Below are 17,096 nucleotides of genomic sequence, written 5' to 3'. Positions count from 1 at the left end.
GGTCACTCGGCGCTTCCGGCAGCCCCTTCCCCAGCAGCGGGGCGGGAGCCCGGAGCGCCTCTCGGCGACCCGCCCAGCGCTCAGGAGCCATTTTAAGGAGCGCCGAGGCCCGCGCTGCCGCGGGCGGCCCGCCGCCGAGTGCCGGGGCTGCGGGAGAGCCGCGCGCCGCCGTAAGATGGAGCCGCGGGCGGCGGGGAGGGCGGAGGGCGGCGGGCGGCCCCCGCCTCAGGGCGGCCCCTCCTCTCCTCTTCTCTCGTCTCCCCTCCCCGCGCCGCGCCCGCCGCATCCGCCCGCCGCCGAGCGCCGCGCCCGCGCCTTTGTCATGGCGGCCGGGCGCCGCAGCCCTGCCCACCTCCGTGCGCCTTAATCCCGCTCACCTCCGCCCAGCACCGGGGGCGGCGGAGCAGCGGCAGGAGGAGGATGCCGCCTTCCCGCCCCGAGCGCGGGGCGAACCGCGGGCCCGGCTCCGGAGCGGCGACGGGAAGGGAGGCGGGGGGGGTGGGGGGGGCGCGAACTGTACCCCCCGGGGCCCCGCTGAAGGCCCCCGCGCTGCCCCGCAGCCACACCCCGCGGCCCCCGCCCCTCCGAACCGAGCCGGTCGTCTCCCCTCCGCGTCGCCCCGGCCACCCTCACCTGCCGCCGCCGCCCCTCGCCGCGAGCCCCCCCGCCCCGCTCCCTCCCCGCCGGGAGCCGCCCGAAAGGAAGGGCAGGGGCTCGGCGCTGCCGGCCTGTCGGCAGCCTCGCCTCGGCCCGGGTATCGGAGCGGCGGGCGGACGCGGGCCCCGTTACCTACGCGAGGCGGGAGCGAGGCGCGGTGTCTCGGAGCGGGCGGCCGGCGCGGACTGTGCCTATCTCGCGGCTCGCTGCGCTGCAGCCTCTTTCCCAGCGCCACACACGGCGTCTCCGCCAATCACCGCGCCGCTACCGCACGGGCAGCGCACCGCCCGTGACGTCAAGCGGCGCCATGGCAACGGCGAGGGCGCGAGCACGAGCCCGCGCCTCCCCCGGCTCACGGCGCTCAGGGCGGAGGCCGAGCCCGAGCCCGGGCCCGCCGCGGCCCCGCCCGCGGGAACGCGCGTCTCCCATCCCCCGCCGCCCCCCGCCGCTTCCCCCGCCGCGGGTCCGCGCCCCGCCCCTCAGCCCCGGCCGCCGTCACTCCGCCAGCGCGGGGAGAGCCGCCCGGCCCGGAGCTGTCCCCGGGGCTGCGGCGCGTGTGTGGGCGTTCCCCCCTCCCCTCCCCTCCGAGCCCCACGTTTCCTTCCCTCTCTGTGTCGCCTTTGTGTTTCCCACCCGGCCCGAGCTTTGCGCGAGTCGCGAAGTCGCAACGCGCTCGCCGCGGCCCTGCCGTGCCCGGAGCGGAGGGGCAGATCCCGCCGGGCTGGGCTGCCCTGGGGCCTGCGGCGCGCGGACGCCGAGGGGGAGGAGGAGGGGTGTTGGAATGCTGAACGCTGCCCGTGCTGGAAACGCTTTTTTATTTTTTATCGAGGTGCTGGAAGTCCGCGTTCGCTCGGCTGCTTCGTCCTGAGCGCCGTGCCCTCGGCCCTCACCGCCTTCCCTCGGGGCTGCGGGTCGAGCCGTGCCGCACACACCGCTAGCAGTAACGCCGCGCTCCGGCCGCGGCTCGGAGAGGTGGCTGTACAGGGAGCGGCACGGGGTGCGAGGCCGGCAGGCCGCGGGGCTGCGGGGAGAGCCTCCCCGTCTGCAGGGGTCGGGGAGGTTTCCCCTTAGAGATCCGCACTGAAGCCGCCACGGAGCAGAACCATCTCCGCTGGAAGAGGGAGATTCCCTCTCGTGGACTCCCTCCAGGCTCCCATATTTATGGAGATTCCAGCGAGCACTCCACCCTACTCCTTCTCAGTGCAAGAGCTGACACGGAACCTCACACGGCGGTCACGTGGGCGAGTGCCGCATCTCAGCTGTGGAGCAGGACTGGAAAACGGCAGCCGCGGCTCTCCCCGCTGCCCCTGCCTGGCTCACAGGCGTGTGTTTCACTGGTCACGGCAACAACCGGTGCGGGACAGACGTGTGTTTGTGTAGGCAGAGTCCTCAAAATGTCTTGGTAGGGCAGCGTGTGGGAATAGCATAGGAGGAGCGAGGTGATTCTCGGAAAGCAAGAGGAAGTTGTGAGCATGCTTGTGTTCTCGACAAGTAACTGGACAGGGCTGGGCTGGAGCACTACTAGAGCACAGTGTGCGAGGTTCCCTGCCTGCGGTTGGCACTCCGTTCCTTTCCCTCTGTACCGGTGGAGTTCTGCAGACCGAAAGTATGACCAAGTGGCCAGGATGGGGATTTTATTTCTGAATCTTAAAAACAACAGTCCTGCGTTTTGGCTAAATGTCAGATAAGGCTCTATATTAAGCTCTGCTTTACACAGTTGATTTCTCAAGAGTAGGACTTTCACTTACCTTTAAAACTGTGCAATATAAAGACCTGTTACGTTTATACAGTGAAGTTTTACCTATAGCACTGGCTTGTGGCTTCTTACTGCCCTTTCTTGCGGCCTAAGATACACTCTGAGGTTTGTTACAGCAACGTCTGTTATCTTAGATGCTGATTTAACACTGGGGTGTTTTTTTGTTTGTTTCCTCCCCCCCCCCCCCCTTTCCAAACCGTTCTAGTGTGTTCCATCTACTCCAACATTTAAAGAATTTCACTCACTTTCACTTGGAACGTTTCTGGGATGTTTGAGAAAGGAGCTGAAAAAAGCAATGTTCAGAATGGTATTGAGTACAGCAAGGCTCACAAGAATTTGCTGTCTGGGACAGGTGAGGAGATCGCTGATCTGAGCATGAAGGAGAATATAACCTTCATTTTTAATCTCCCTGGGGATACTTTGTTGCAATATGCAGATACAGAGGAGTTCGTTTTTGTAACAAGTGTGGTAAAGCGCAGGTTTGTCGTGTATTCCAATACACAGTGCTTCTCCATCGTATCTGTTTTTATTTTTTATCATTATTGCTTTGGGAAGCAATAGGAGAGCTTGGGAGCTGTACATGAACGCAGATGGTATGATAGCACAGTGTTTGCTGCAACTTGCTTCAAGTTATGTTTGAGAGTTCATTTTTAACATAAGCTTTAAACCTTTATTTTGTAGAAAATTCTCTTTGAAATGGCAACCACCCAAATATAGAATATACACTTTCAGAGGTACTTGAATGTTTTGTGGTGACATGATAAAAAATTAAGTGGTACTGGGAAAATAATAATTCTTGGAAGCGCATAAAAAATTCTTGCAGGAGTGTATGTCAGATGAAGCATAGGTAGGTAAACATCTCTTTTTGGTATCTCCAGGAGGTGTAGGAGAACCCCCTGTGAAGCAGGCTGCAGCACTGGAGGCAGTGTTAGTTTTGCAGAAGGCGAACATCGGCCTTTCCATTCACTTTGTTCCATTATTTCTGGTTTTGGAGTGAATGGAACATTGCCCGCAACACCCCTAATAGCCACTAAGCATAGTTTTGTTTGCTAACAGCCCCATGCGTCGATAGGCTCTGCACTCATTCACCTTCAAGTGGGCTATTTTTACCAAACACCATTTCCACTTCTCTGGGTTTCACTAGCGCTGCCATTTGAAAGCGACCCAAGGAATTAGGCATTACTCACCTTTGCATATGCCGTCTCTTGAACAGATACTCTCCTGCTGTCTGCTATTCTTGTATTTCCTGCACTTTACCCCTGGTGTGGAATGCTAGTTTTTGTCTTCTTGCTGCCGTTTTGACCAAGGAATTCAGGCTCTTAAAAAGAAACGCTTTAAGCAGTTTCCCTTTTCTTCAGCAGCATTTTCTGTGCTGCCTTCCACGCAGCTCTTTGTTCGGTGACTTGCACTTTCACTATCTCAGGCTGTCAGGCATACTTGTCAGCAGCTGGGAGCTTGAACTCATTTGTGGAGTTAGACACATTAGCATATAAAAGTATGTATATGCATGCTTATTTACAGCACTTCTCACTTTACTTTCTTCTTACATGAGAGAAAGAAATGGAGTGGGGAAAAACTGAAAACAGCCCCAGATCTTTCCTTCTCCCTGGAAGAAGTGTTCAGTTCTTTCTTCTTCCCTGTCATCGTTTTTGCCTGGAAGTGTTTAGTCATTCTGCTCCGTGCTTAACTGTATCTGATTAAGAGTGGACGAGTAGTAAGGGAGGGTTATCCGCTCAGTAGAGTGGGGATTTTGGGGGAGGTTACCCTCACTCCAGCCAGGAAGTCGGCTGGAATAACTCCTACAAGTTGCTGTGTTGGGAGGCACGGTGCGGCTGGATCTGGTGCAAGGAGGCAGCTGCTGCTGCTGGAGAAAATGGAGATGTTCTGACTGACTGTTTTTTTCCTTGGAACGGGGACATGAGCAAAGGCAGCCTAGCAAAGGGCACTTCTCTGGAGACCGAGAGATGATCCTGCAAATCTATGGCCTCTAGTGGGGGGGGGGGGGGGAAGGAAAGATGGCAGCTCTGTTTTGTGGGGTCCTTCTGTCTAGAGCCACTTTTCTAACAGCTGCTGCTGCTCAAAATCTTTGCTGCTGTGAATTTGTTACGTGCTTTTATGGCCGATTCTCAGGTTATTATGTTGTATATAGGGGTATCCTTTTGCCATCTTTTTTGGCTTCTGTAGGGCTTTCAGCTCCTTGCCCTCTAGTTAGCAAAAGCAAAATCTTCAGAGAATTACCACCTCTCTGGAATAAAACTTACATCAAAATTTTTAGGAATCTGTCCTAGATACCTTTGTTTCTTTCCATATCCGAAGCCTGTGATTTACAAGTCAAACCTTAAGCTTTACTGACAGCATTAGTGGATGAGATGCTTTATTCCTCTCTTATGAAGTCTGTTTGGGCTCTTGAATCAACTGACACGCTTTGTCCTCAGGGCATTCTTGTAGATCAACCAAACAGAGACTTTACTGAAGGAAGGATGAATTTTAGACTTTTCATTTTGTTTGTTTGTTTCTTTCTTTCTTTTCTTTTTTTTCTTGATGGTCTAAAATGAGTCAGATTCTGACTCTGTATCAGGTGCCAGTGATAAAAACATACACTGTGGATAAGGCTGCTATTTTCCATCACCAAATGGAAAGCAGTTACAACTGCTGGGTCTCGTGCTCTCTCCCTCTGCTTCATCTACGACCTGCTGAAAATTTCTCTAAGCCCCTCACTTCTCCAACCATAGACCATTTTTATTAAAAACGATGCATCTAGCTGAAGAATTTAAGTCCTCCTTCCATAATCTTGTACACTGGATTTAGATCTTCAAACACTTTTGGATATGGACTGATGTGTGTGTGCATAGAGTCAGTGCAGGATTGCAAGTGTCCTTCCAGTTAGCTGGAAGTTAACGTGAGAGGCCTGGCTGACAAGGCTTTTGTGTGTAAAGTGTAGCTTCATGGGCATGTGAGTGTATCTGTGGCATTTGAGCACCTACATATTGAGTATAAAAATTACAAATTCTTGAATCTCTGAGAACTTATTTTCAGAACAAATGTCTTGGTGCTCGTGTATTCACACATTCCCATGGAAAATTCAGCTTGTTTCTCTGTTGTACTTGGCTTGATTTTGGATCATTAAATGCAAACCGAAAAGCTACACGGAAGAATAAAGTACAACACTTTTGAATAAGATTGATTAATCAGACTATTTTGAGATGTAACTAAGGACTGTTTTAGGGATGCTGCTGCACTTATCAGAGCTGTGAAGAAATCAAATTAATATCTTCAACCAATGACAAGAAAAAGGTTTGATGTGAGTGTTTGAAACCACTTGGCTGAACAGAGGCCTGCAAGTGAAATGTATGTGGTTTATATATTCATGATTTTATTATGTTCTCGTTTTTAACTGATTGGCTAATGCTGAGGTTTTTGTGTGTTCCAAAGATATATTGAAGGAAAGTATCATGTAGGTTTTCTTCTCCATTTCAAGATGTATGGTGTTGAAATGAGCACACTTGGTTCTATGAAGTGCTGGGAGCACTGACTGGACTTGGGTTCTCTGGAGCGACTTCAAGTGAATGTGATACAGAATTGATGAATTCACCGCACATTCGTCTTGTCGTGTTACTCTACATGGGCCCAAATTACACCCTGGGTTACTAAATCCTGAGTAATTCTGTTGGTTTACAACTGAAAACAGATCTTTGCTTTTTGCAAACAATAGCCATTGAGATTTGGGAACTTGGAATTCTCTCTTTAGTGTGTATTCATTTCCTTTATGTGTAACTGTTCTTGAGTGAGCAAGATAATACTTAAAAAGTGTTACCAGAAGAGACAGGATGTCTTGAGGCAAACTTGAGACTAACATCATTCTATTATACTTACTTTGATTTATTTTTGGACTTATTTTTTATTTATTTGAGCTTGCTAGCTAATGTTATTTTAATGTTGATTGTCAGGAAGAAGGCTCCATACTGTCTTGCTTCATATCTGTTCTGTCACTTAATTGCAGTCATTCTTGTCTCGTATGCATTTATTCTGAATTAGTTTGTCTGATATTTTAAAGTGATAAATTGTTTATTTTATTTACATTCTTTGGCAATGTATGATGGCTGCTAGAGTTGAAGGCATCAGAAAGAAATGCTGTCATGCTTGTAATTCATAAAAATGCAAGTTGCAAGTTTCATAGGGTACTGCCTGAGGATCTCTAAAGGAACTTTAATGAATGAAGTAGTGTAGCTGCTATGTGATGTATGCAAACTCTCACTAAGCGCATGTACTCTTACTGAAAACACGTTCTCTTGAAAGGAACGGGCAACATGTTGAACCCATGCTTTTAAAAGATAATCCGAGGAGTTGCTGATAATTACATATTTGTTATTATACTAAAAATGGAATTATATGACATCTCAAAGATCATTTTGTGACCTACAGTTTCTAGAGTAGAAAAAAGTCTCAGAGGTCTGGATAAAGGAGAATTTGCTGATACCTTTTGTTTAGATTTTTCAACACTTTGGTAAAACAGTCGCAACAGGCTAGTGTAGAAATTCAGAATGCAAGGGAACAAGGGAAGCTTGGGCCCCTAAGTGTGTATTTAAGGAACTTTATTCAAGTTACAGGCATTAATAGCATTTTTATGAAGGTTTGCTTAATAGAGTAGGAATTTACATTTTTCACTGTTAAAATCTCTTTGTTCCCTTGTTTTTGCTGCCGAGCATGTGCAAAACCATCTTGACAGCTCCAGGCTGCTAAACCCCAAAGAAATACATGAAATAAGCATTTTCATGCAAGTTTCCTCTCAACTGCCTGTCAACTTCAGTTTTGCATCCCAGCAACCAATTTTAACTCATTTTTGTTTTATACTGACTACATTTATCACAATTTATTTTATATTCTTGATAGGGTATTGAAAGAGGCTCTCAGGGCCACAGATTGCTGCTGAAATGTTAGACAACATTTGGCATGAACAGGATCAGAAATTAAAAACTGGCAGTTTTTAGCCTGGTTGCCTTTGAAATTAAGTTTATGAGATTGTGTTGTTTATCTCTCTGTACATTCAGCAGTTCTCCTTACACACTTTGGTACTCAATTTCAACAGATTTGAAAGATGAGCTGCAATCTCAAGATAAATAAGGTCTGTGAAAAACTACAGCTGTACAGAGGACAAGGAGCATAATTAAATGCCGGCACTGTGGAAAGGCAGGTGGAAGCTAGCCTTTTTATAGCAGTTGAGAGCAGCCAGCCAGCCAGCCAGAGTAAGCTCAACGATTTTGATTGAGCATAGCATGTGCCCTACATGGAGGGTGGGTTTCAGAAGAGAACCTTAGATTGGAATCATAGAATCACAAGGATGGAAAGAACCTCCAAGATCATCTAGTCCGACCATCCTCTTATCACTGTTACTACCCACTGAGCTACTAAACCAAGTTAATGAAAGGTTATTATGGCAAAGGAGATTTTAGGAGACGAAGAATGCAAGTCCATGAAAACAATAAATCAAACCCCACTTCACTTGGTTTATTTCTCACAGAGCAACTTGGCTGTCTTGTCTTTCTTCTTCTTCCTCCTTCCCTTCCTGAACACCTTCTTTCCTCCCAGAATCTCCAGAGTCTGTTACTATCTTCGTATTCCCCCTTGATCTCCTGGCTCAGTATCAACTCTTGTAACTTAACAGCATACGGATTTTGTGTGATTTAGTAATGAGGTCTCAGATATACTCTCTTGGGAGCCAGTTAAATGGCTGTTTCTTCGTCCAAAAAGTTCAACTGGGCAGCTAAGATGTGCTCGTGTCAAGAGCTGTAACAAAACTAATTGGTACTGACCCCTTTCCATCCTGACTGGAGAATCTCCTGCTCCGGTATACACACTCATTAAATATCTGTCGATTCTTATTATGCCCACTGCCAGCTACCCAACATGTTAAAGGTCCAGTTGTGTGGTGGGTCTAGAGAACCTAGTTTAGAGGAAGTTAACTAGAGTTAAGCAAATGAGCTTTTTCTTTCCTTTTTTAAAAATCTGTACTCACAAGTCAAATAGTATATCCAACCCAACATTACAAAGATTTTAGTATATTCCTCTACAGTATAGAAGATTAAGACTTCTCATAGGGTCTTTAGTGCTCTATAAAACACTGTGAGAGTTGTATTCTTTACAAATTAGTTTGGCTTAGCAGCAAAGAAAAACTGCTTGTCTCCTTTTGGTCTTTTCCTCAAGATGGATACCTTACCTAGATGAGAAAGTTTTAGGAGATCTTCTGTGGGCAGTTATCCTAACAGGACAGCACAACTGAGTTGATGTCAAAATAGAGAATATGTACACACATAGTACTGTCCTGTGATAAAAGCTGCTCTTCTGCACAGTGTCGCTGCTTGTGAAACCTGCCTGGTTTTACATAGTAGTAAAACCCCAGGAAGTATAAAAGTAGTGAAAGTGCTTGCAGTGTGGCCTTGTTACCCTTTTACAGTTGTTTAAAGGTCAGCAGCAAATCAACATTTACTCCCACTCCTGCAAAATAAGGTTCTGTAGGGACAAAGCTCTCAGGCTGTATAGAAGACACCCTGGACTGAAGAGGGGACTGAGATCCCACTCCGTTTCTTGCAGGCCATGGCCAGAGCTACCAAACCAATCTTTCTTATCAGTTATCTAGCACAGACTGAGCCATAAACTTTGGGGAAAAAAATTTGAAGTAAAAAGCTCCAGGCATAAGGTCTTAAAGGGGAGCTACACTTTTTTTTTTTTTTCCCCTAACTTCTGGATTCTCTTGTTTTACTGAGGTTTTTATGTGAAGTAAGTTGAACTGCTGAAGGAGACAAACAACTCTATGGGTGCTGTTACCTCCCAAATAGTTAATGCCTCACTTCTCAGTTAAGCATTCATGTTTTTTCAAACTTGGTAGGCCTCTAGCTAGGCTAATTAAGACAGCAGCTAGGCTGTAATCAAATGATCTCTACGATATGATAAGCAGCAAGCAAGCAGCAATAGTAGCTGTACGAGAACTTCAGAATGCCATGAATGCCTCACGAAGTTCACCGAGTGTGTTGATCAGCTCCAGATTTTACAACCTTGTTTCCCTTGTACCTCATTCACAGGAAAAATATCTCTGTGGCTGGTGATACTTTGCACAGCCAGCCCTGAGCACAGGGCTACTTTTACTCACCAGTGCCAGTTTTCAGAGATGGTGCTTTGTACAGGAAAGCTCATAACTGGGGGTTGGGTGCTCTTCTAAGGAAAATATGGACATTTTTGCCAGTGTGCAATGACAGGTGGAGGGACAAGATTTGGGGACAGAATCTAAACCCCTAAAACACAGCGTAGAAAATGTTCCAGCTACTGTGAAAATAAAAAGGAAGGAGGGTAGTAAAAGAAGTCTGAAGCATTTCTAGCTTCAGAATTCAACTGTGTAAAAAGTAGCAGTAAAAATCACAACTACAGATGAACTCCGGAGACGATCTTACAGGATGGAGAGAGCTGTGCTGCACCCTGTGACTACCAAAAAGTGGAGGCACATGGAGGAATTAATAAGCAGACCATAACACAGGGTAGATATTTGGAAAAGCTATGTTCAGGGAGGAGGTTCTGTGCTCTGTGGAGTGTACTTGAATCCACGAGTCAGTGCTGTCTATGCTACAGCTATTTAGCACCAAACAGAACAGCTGTTAGCTGTATAACAGCTATTTAGCACCAAACATACAGCTATTACCACCAAGTCATAGCAGGGTCTGTGGTGACAGAACAAGGGAAAATGGATTCATGCTCAAAGAGGGTAGATTTAGGTTAGATGTAAGGAAAAAGTCTTTTACAGAGGGTGGTGAGGCATTGGAACTATTTGCCCAGAGATGTCGGTTGGTGCCCCATCCCTGGAGACTTTCAAAATGAGGCTGGATCAGGCCCTGGGCAGCCTGATCTAGCTGTGGTGTCCCTATTCATTGCAGGGGAGTTGGACTAGATGGCCTTCAGAGGTCCCTTCCAGCTCTAAGGATTCTATGATTGTATGACAAAACAAGAAGTTCTCCAGGCTGGTTATTTTGTCTCCTACAGATATAAGTGGTGATAAAACAAATGTGGTTAAGAGTTTGATTTCTTCTGAAAGATTTAAGCTCTTGGTGCACGTGTATTCGGTCTGCAATGCCAGACCTTCCCCTGAAACAGGCAGACACAAATTTGGGGAACGCTTTTCCTCCAGATTCTCGGGGAGAAAATAGGCTGCCATCCCTGTACCTCAGCTGTCAGTTGAAGACCTTTGCTGCCACTTGCACAGTGCGGGATTTGTGAGTTTGCTAGGCATGCCCTTCTCACACAGCCCCTGGCACCACTCCTGCATTCACAGAACAGTTTACATCTACGGAGCGTCACCTCTCCAAGGTGACCTCACCTAAGAAACAGCAGCTCAAGGGGGATGTTCAGAGAGCTGTGCAAAACATGCATTTGGCTATATGCCGCATTCAGCTCCCTTTTTCTATGTCTTGGTGTTTATGCATCAACCAAAAACTCCCCCCCTCCTCCCCCCCATGATCTTCCTCCCACATCCCAGCGTCGCTGGGTGCTTTTGGGCTGCTCCTCCCTTCCCCAGCCAGCCTTCTTGCTCTGACAAATGCTCCCTTGGCAACAATAGCTCCCTCTGGGTCCCTCCCAGTCTGTGGTCATGGCTACTGGGGTGTGCGGCGTTCTGCCCACCTGAGTCAGAAATGCTGAGCAGCTCAGCCGACAGCAGAACAAAGAGCAACTCATCGGCTGGCTTGTGCTCAGGGCTGGCTGTGCGAACTGCTCGCCTCACTGCTGCAAACTCTCCGATTATATTTTGCAGTTCTGAAAACCACTTCAAATTAAGGAGTCTGTTGTGCGTGTAATTTGAAACTGCCTTTTCTTCGGAGAAAAAAATGAATTACAAAAATAAATGTTTCTCTACCTAAAAAATGACCCTACGTGTTATTTGGGGAATAGAAAAGGATCCCCAGATAAGGCTACGAAAATATGCAGTATATTATTTTGATTACGTTTTTCTAATAGACTATTTATGTGTAAATGTTTGAAAGGATTTAAAGAAGTCACATTATTTATTTGTTTGTTTGTTTGTTTATATATTTATTCTCCTAGAGCCTTAAAATTGTAAATTTTGATGGAAATTTTATCTCCATGTTTGCTAAAAATCTTCCTTTTCTGTGGCTGTTTCAAAGGGCTTCATAGGGAAGATGCGTTTTTTGTTTGCAATTTGAGGGGAGAATCTTCAATGAATCTCTCTGAAATGTTTTCAGAGAAGGCTGACTGATGAGTCTGCACTGACACTGCAAAAACAGGGCTTGTGAACAGTGCAGAGCTAGCAGGTGCTCATTCTGTAACTTACCCATTCATTCTGTGTGTGCTTCTTTCTGAATCAAGTGCATGTGCTCCTCCAGCATCACACCTCTTGCATCTTCTCTGGAGCACACGTTCCTCAAGTGAGCAGCCTCACACATTGTGCTGGCTGCAGTGCTGAAGGGAACACCTTTCATCAGGCTGGGGAGGCACTGCCATGTGTGTTCTTTGTGTGGAGGTGAAAATGGCAGATTTCTGCATCTCTTTGTCTCTTCCCATCTCGTTTTTATGATGGATTAAGGTTTGATTTGTCATCTGTATGTTGGTTTCAGTCTTTCTCCGTACTGTTTACTGATTCTAGGAAGGTGCTATGGAATGCTGATATTCCTTGGAAAGCTAACCAGAACTTATTTGATTTGTACAATAGTATTCACTGAATAAGACACCACGAGGTTGTAACCCTGGCGAGCATCCATGATTGATCTCACCAATTGATATTCTGCTTTTGATATTCTATTTTGTACAAATATAGAATCATAGAATCATTTGGTTTGGGAAAGATCAGGAAGGTCACCTCATCCAACCATTGACCCATTCCCACCCTTCCCACTGACCACGTCGCTCAGTGCCACATCTCCACGTCTCTCGAACACCTCCAGGGATGGTGACTCCACCACCTCCCTGGGCAGCCTGTGCCAATGCCTCACTACTCTTTCTGAGAATAGTTTTTTCCCGATATCCAACCTGAACCTCCCCTGTCACGACTTGAGGGCAGAACCCTTGTCCTATCAAATTTTAGCTAAAGGTCTCCTTGTAGAGCCCAGTGCCAAGAGTGTACCCTATAGAAATGGATTTCTTTCCGTAAGATGGAGTGAATTGAATCTGGTTCTAACACATTCTGGGTAAATGCTTATTGAAGAGCTGAGTTAAGGTAATAGGGAAGAGAAGACAGGCAATTTTCTGAAGGCATCTAAGGCCAAGCTGAATGGAGCCCTGGGCAACCTCATCTAGTGTGTGGCAACCCTGCCCACAGTAGGAGATTGGAACTGGAAGGTCTTCGAGTCCCTTCCAGTCTAAGCCATTCTATGAATTTACAATTCTATGGAATTTCTTCACTGTTTGAAAGGAAAATGCGACACCCACTTGCTCTTCTCACAGCTCACTCCAGAAGAAGCATCTGGCACTTAACTCCAGGCAAAGAGGGGCTCTCTCCCTGGTGCCAGGTTGCAGCAGGACTGAGGCTGCACTACTGAGTTTGTGCAGTGGACCTGGCAGCAGTAGCATGCTCAGGATATGGCTGGCATGACTCTGATGGGGCTGCAGCATGCAGGGAAGGCAGAAAGGATCTGTCTACACATGCCTGCACCAAAATCTTTCCAGAATTTGATAAGAGGTGGGAAAGGAAGGGAAGGGAAGGGAAGGGAAGGGAAGGAAAGGGAAGGGAAGGGAAGGGAAGGGAAGGGAAGGGAAGGGAAGGGAAGGGAAGGGAAGGGAAGGGAAGGGAAGGGAAGGGAAGGGAAGGGAAGGGAAGGGAAGGGAAGGGAAGGGAAGGGAAGGGAAGGGAAGGGAAGGGAAGGGAAGGGAAGGGAAGGGAAAGGTTTGTGCTTGATGCTGAAGCTACGTGCATACTTAGAAGCTTCCGTGTCTGGGGTCTTTCTTCCTGTACTGCACATAAACAGGAGCCTGCTCCAGTTAGTTGGCAGCTGCATACGGGGAGGGCTGTGGGTTGTCATTGTTATTGCCATAATACTGTGTGTAAAGATGTCAGCCTGTACTGAGACCCAGTTAGGCTGTCAGCACAGCAAGCTGGAGGCCCCTGGAGAAGCAGAAAGACAGATGACTTGCCTGCAGTTAAACATAAGTCAGTGGCAAAAAATAGTACCTGGTCTCTGGAATGAACAACCAGCATGGGATCAACCCTTCTTGTCTTGTGCTTCCTGCAGCTTGCAGATGGATGTGACGGATGGAGAGCTGAATTGAGATCTGTTGGGTCTAATTGAGCCTTAATTATAATACATTAAACAATTAAAATAATGAAGATCAGGCACAATCAATTCTCAATACAAAGAGATTTAGCAAGATTAGGCTTTTAAAACTGTACAGATGATGCCATTAATCTTGGAAGAGCTCCAATGTAAACAATACAATTCCCAGACAGCTGGGAGGGCAGCAAACCAGAGGTAAGATCAGATTCCCAGCAAAAAGTGTAAGGGTAGATAGATTTTTTTTACCTCCATTTTACAGCTTTTACATGAAAGCAAAATACTGTACATATCAAAACACATATAACATGATTTGAGTAATAGGAATTGTGGATTTCAGGAAAGCAGCTTGTAATGCGTGGTGAATTATGTATGCTACTGTACTTCTCGTTTATATGTCTGAGAGATATGCAGTTAGTTATTTATATTAACTTCGGCACTGAGGAGGATGGCTCTTTCTGAACCCTGGGAGCAGAAGGTGCTCTTTGTCCGTGAAGCAGGTAGAGCACTGTGAGAGATGAGAGGGGACTTTGGGCCCCACGCTCGTTCCTTTCCTGACCTCTCTGGGGATCTCATCATCACTTTTATCAGCAGGAATGCATTTATGGCACTTTGTCATTGGTGAGAAAAACCTGCTGTGTGAAGCTGGGCTCCCCCCGGTACTCCAAAGCTGATGGAAGGAAGGTCCTGCAGCCTGGGCACAAAGCAACCCAAAGCTGTTTGCGAGGGGCAGAGTGAGGTGTGAAGCTGTAATGGGAGAGTGGGTAAATGTGACCAAAAGCCCGGCCTGGAGTTCACAGGTAAAATGATTTTACCAGAAAAGGAAATTCTTTTTAAAAAAGCCAAGGAACAAAGACATGTGAGGCATCCTCTGGGAAATAAGGATGAGCAATCTGACTGTGGGTTTTCTTTGGTTTTCTTTGTATAATCGAACGCCGTATTCCTGGAGGGATCTTTTTATTTGGTTCTTTGCTCTCTCTGATTCCTCTCGACAATGTACACAAGCTGCAGCACAGAAGAGAGAGAGTCAGGGGGAGATAACAGGGTACTGAGAGAATGTAATTAGTAAGTCCTTGTGGCACTGAGGGGGACTGTGGAAGGTGAGGAGCAAAAACAGATCCTCCCGATGTCTGAATGTATTAAACTTTTCATCGAAGAAAGGCCAAAGAGGCACCAAAAGCAGTTGATAATTTTCGGAAACCTACAAAAGTGTGTTAGGCAATACATTCTCTTTTCTCTTTTCATTTCACCATAGGAAAACTTAGTGCTGCACCACTTTCAAGCAGGAGAATTTGGGCCAAGGATTTAGCAACGGACATGTGAAGAACTCAGAAAAAGCAAGGGATGGGGAAAACAGAACAAAGGAAGAGACTGGCTCCCTTTCACAGCAACCTTCTTTCACAGCTCCTCAGCAGACACGTGAGTGAGCTCCTGCCAGGGTGGGTGCCACACGCACTGAGACCAGAGTGCTGCAGAGCCGTGCTCCGAGCAGGCGGCAGATGGACAGGAGCAGTGCTGTGCTGCCTGACTCCAGGCTGACCCAAGGAACCCAAGATTTTTGGCATACTGGTCTTGACCTCTCCTTTCTGTCCTGTCAGCTGTTATTTCCCAGTGCCCTTGGATAGGCTGAAATTGCTCTTCCTGAAGGCCTTTATATGGTTCCCCCCTCTCATACTTCTGTTAGGCTTTTAGATCTTTGGGTGAATCTTGGAATTGCAGATTAAAATCCCACATCTCAGCTTTTATTAAAAGATTTGCCGAGGTCCGGATGTTGCTGGAAATCTGATATTCTGCACCATTTACCGGCTGTGAATTATGTAGATACTCATATTTTTAATTTCCTTTCATTTAGTTGTGTGTGCAGGACCTCTGTCATGACCAGCAGGGAACTCTCCTGGGTACAAAGAGGCTATTCAGCTCCTGTGCCAACCCTGGCTTGTAAAAGCCTGACAGCTCTCAACAAACAAAGCCTAGAAATGTTGCTATTAAAAGCATTTATTGAATAATTCCATATGTGACAAAATGATAGCTGCAAAAAGCGGTGGAATTGTTTTTTAATGGATAAATCTTATTTGAAAAGTGAAGCAGAGCTGCAGAAGCTCAGAGAACAGTCACCTGAGGATAGAGCTTTGAGCAACGTGGGAAAAATTAGAACCACTCTGAACAATATAGAAGATAATAGTTTGCAGAACACGTCTGCTTTGAGTGGGAGCTTTTATGTAAAGAAAAGAGAGGATAAGCCTGGCTTTAACTTTTGTGTTTGAACGCTCTCACAAATAGAGGTAGGAGAACAAATGTTCATTCCCTTCATCCAAACCCACAGCAGCTGGAAACAGGAGGACCCCTGTTCTGCATAGGGTTGGTGGGCTGCAAAGGGCACTGTGGGCAGACCCTTGTTTCCTAGCCAGCTGTGTGATGGGATGCAAGGCCTTATATCTGCTTTCACATCTTGACTGTGTGTCAAGGCACCACTGCAGTGTGCCCTGCCCGATACTTTCTCTTCTCCTCTCCTCTTGAGAGGGAAAGAAGAGAGGTGCCTGCCCAGGAAGGGGCTCTGTATGGTTCTCCCCATCCCCACGGCACGACAACAGCCCTTTGCTCTGTGTGCAGCCCTTGCGCATGAGGGAGGCAGGGTGCTGAGCTCCGGTGGCTGCAATCTCCTTAGAGGGTGGAGCAGAGGAACAGTAATTGTGTAAGTGCTGTTATAGCAACTGAGGAGCAGCTCTGCTGGAAATCCAGAATTGCCATGGGAGAGGATCCCATTTCTATGCCTCTCTGCTTAGACCTTCTTTGCTTTGGTCTTGCTTGGACGCCAAATAAAAAGAAAAAGAATACCATTCTTTGAAAAGAGGCATCTGGACACTATTTAGCCACAAAAATAAACCAAGAGCGGCGATCCCAATTGTTTGCTGAAAAGAATCTGTTGTGATGGGCTCTTGGCAGGTGACATCTGGGGGTGGAGAGCCCTTTGCTGGGACTGGCAGAGGCAGATGCTGTGACCTCGAGGGGCAAGAATGCCTCTATGGGAGCGAGGAGTTTCAGCGAGGGCAGACCGCTCCCCGAATGCTGCTGATGTACGTGAATGCAGGATGGAAATGCTCACACTAAGGCAGGAATTTCTTGGCACTTGTAATGTCCACACTAGGGAAATGTTTTACATCACTCCAGGGATGGTCTATCTTGTCTGGTCTCTTCAAAGAGATTGTTGGAGAAAATATGAAAACAGCATATCGGGATTATAAAAGTTTACTGGGAGATCAGATAGAAATGAAAGGGAGGACAGAAAAATGTTATGGAACAATTAAAACAAATAACATTGGAAAACATAACAGTGGAACTGATCCTTCAGAAACCCTCGATGAACATCACAAGAAAACTGGGATTTAAGAGGATATTTGGGAAGTAATTGAGTTCAATCTAGT

Source organism: Tetrao urogallus (genome assembly GCF_951394365.1).
Source record: "Tetrao urogallus genome assembly, chromosome: 3".
NCBI classification, from domain to species: domain Eukaryota; kingdom Metazoa; phylum Chordata; class Aves; order Galliformes; family Phasianidae; genus Tetrao; species Tetrao urogallus.
The sequence above is the reverse complement of the archived record's forward strand: the minus strand, read 5'-3'. Positions refer to the sequence as shown.